We start from the raw sequence: 3,083 nt of genomic DNA, 5'->3' as shown, positions 1-3,083 counted from the left end.
AAAGCGAATTTTTACACATTGTTTAGTAGACAATTTACAGCCTCACTAGCAGTATATAAAAGTACCCTTGGCTCCATATACTTGTTGATACCTAGAACTTTTCAAGACTTTCAAATTTTTACCTAACTAGTGCATTGAAATAGTACCTATTGTTGTTGTTTTTTTAATTTGCATTTCCCTGGAGTTGGTCATCTTTTTTTTTTAAACCTCACCTGAGGATATTTTTTCCATTGATTTTTAGAGAGAGTGGAAGGAAGGGAAGAGAGAGAGAGAAAGAGAGAGAGATCTATGTGAGAGAGGCACATTGACTAGTTGCCTCCCCTAGATACTAGTATATAGAAGGGCTTGTCATTTCTTATTGCCTCTGCTTTTTTCCTAGCGAGCTCTCCTGTTGAATTTTCTGTTCAGCATGTGTCCACTAGAGGGCAGATACAGAACGGGACAGGAGATTTGGAAAGGTATTTGGAGACCAGAGCCACTGGTTTGCAGACATTGTAAATATTAGTTCAAAGTCGGTTCCAGACGAATAAGACTAGATGTCTTCAATGCCCTTGCCCAACTCGTTTTCCTCCTCCTTGTGCATTATCTTCTCCCCTAATTTATCAAACCCATTCCTGTAAGTTTCCTTTCAAAGGAGTATGATTTTCTACTATGAAAAAGAGAACAGTTTACTTTTTAACTTCCTACAGTACCAACTAATTACTACATGGGAATAACCCACCAAACTTGGCAGTTTTCCTCAGGAAGAAACGAAGGTCATTATCTGCTGTAAACAGACCAACGGCTCAACATCTGTGATTATGACGCAGCAAAACAGACCTGCAGCTCCTGGGAGGGCGGGCCAGGGTGAGGCTGGGAAGGAGGCCTGCACGGGGATGTTCCCTTTAAGGAAAGAGGAAACACAGTTCGGAAAGGACGCCCTCTTCGGCGACCGTGAAAGCTGGAGGGCAGGAAGGTTTTTCCACTGTCACCAAGGGCAGGGACACGAGATGCCCCCGTGAGTCACATGCTTTCTCCCTGGCACTGAGCGACCGGTCAACTTATTTGCTCGGTAACGCATGTACTTTTTCCAGACCCAACTGGCATGGCCCCTGCCAAGCTGAGATCACATGGCTAAATCGGCCTGGCTCAGTCACATGTCTCAGATTCCATTCCCAGCAAATTCCAGGACTTCTCCAGCCAGGGAGTCGCTGACTTCCAACCTGCATGGGAAGTAATTTTACAGCTCAAGTGAGCAGAGAAAATAATAAAAGGACAGCCCTCTAAACTGTTTTCTTAAGAAAAGAAGGGAGGAAAGGGTCCCAGAATAAAGTTTCTACAGTAGAGACGGGTCTCCATGACTCTCACTCAAGCTGTGGTCGAGAACCTTCCGAAAAAGGTTTCACCCTTGCCATGACCTTGCTCACAGGACAGACACCCCGTTTGCGGCCTGAGAACACAGACAGCGGTGAGGCTGGCCTTGTTCAGGGTCCCGGCAGCTGCTGTCTTTACTTCAGGGATCCTTCCTGCTCAACCAAGAACCGAGCAGTGGGGGACCCATCGGACACTGACCTCAGGTCAGACAGGCCTCCTGCACCCCGGGGGGCAGACGACCTTGCGAGGACCTTCTCTAGGAGGAAGGAGCTCCCCCATTCTCCAGCTGCTGCCCTGAAACTCCCAGGCTCGCTCACTCTCCCCTTGACCTTGCCACAGGTAGAGGGCTCGCTACCACCTTCCCCTCCACCACACACCACTGAGCCGCCCGGTCCGAGAAGGCTAGAGGAGGTGACGCCTACATAGTGCCTGCAGTGAAGGGGGAGCCAGCCAGGCCAGGGAAAGAGTGCTCCTGGGAGACAGCCTGCACCGAGGCCCAGCGGGGAGCCGGAGCGGGGAGCATTCTGGGCACTGGAAGTTCATTGTGGCTGGAACAGAGTTGGGGACGAGGCTAGGGAGACAGCAGGGCTCCCCCCGCCCCCAGCTCCTTGCAGCGTTAGCATCACCCGGAGCTTATGCGAAATGCAGAATTTCAGGCCTGAGTCCAGAATTGCTGAGTCAGAGCCCGAGCTTTCAGATGCGGGGATGGACGCACAGCAAGTTTGAGAAGCACCTCAGCGCTCGAACTCAGAGCTCCGGGCGCCTCTGAATGACAGAGCAGGGGGCCACGTGGGAAAGGTGAGGGAGCCACTGGGGCCAATCTAGGACACAGGAGGTCAGTTAAGAGCCGGTGCAGTTGTCCAGCAAGAGACGGCCCGCGCCCCTACAGGGCCGAGGGGTAAGGGGCAGAGGGCAGTGGACAGATTTCATGGCCAAGGGACAGGTTCAGCAGGCTGTGGTCTGAAGCCACTGGGGGTGGGGGCGGGCAGCCCCGAACCTCCAGAGGCCGGGCCCAGGACAGCTCAGCGGGCGGGGCAGGCTGGCCCCAGAGGCAGGGCAGAGGGAGCAGTATCGGGGGTGTGGGAACCAGGCCTCTCAGAAACCGGGTTCCTCTGCATCTGCACGTTGCCTGATGCAGAATGTGAGCCGACCGGTTTCCCGTGCGCCTCCTGTGGGTCCTGCGCGCGTGGGCACCCCTGCAGCCCGGCATCCATGGCACGCCCCACTCACCCTCCCATCCCAACCAGCCACAGGCTGAGCAGGGAGCCTGCCTGAGTTCTTGGGGGGAAACGCAGCAGCCTTGATACGTCCTGTTAGGGAAATCTGACCGCCCCGAACCTCAGCAGCAGAGAGTGGCTAAGAACGTCCACGGAGCATATGTTTGTGGGAGCCCCACCTGTGTCCAGCGCAGAACAGAGTCCCTCGGACCCGAAGGACAGGGCTGAGAATTCCCCAGCAACACTCGCCATCCGAGCAACAAGCACAGAGCAGTGGAGGGCGTGAAAGGCAGGGCAGCCTGCTGTCTCTCGGTGCTAAATATGCAGCTGGTAGGTGATGTGGGTCAGTTTCCCCAGTGCCCACACTGAGTGGCGTGAGTTCCGCACGAACAGCCGTGGCATCTGCTCTTGCACACAGGGCGGGGCCAGCTGAGCTGGGCTGGGCAGCTGCTGACGGGCGGGAGGTCTGCCCTGTGGGGAGAGACTCAGTGCCACCCTCCTTCCCTGTGGGGG

Source organism: Myotis brandtii, unplaced genomic scaffold (assembly GCF_000412655.1).
Source record: "Myotis brandtii unplaced genomic scaffold, ASM41265v1 scaffold802, whole genome shotgun sequence".
Taxonomy (NCBI): Eukaryota; Metazoa; Chordata; class Mammalia; order Chiroptera; family Vespertilionidae; genus Myotis; species Myotis brandtii.
This window is presented reverse-complemented; position numbering follows the sequence as displayed.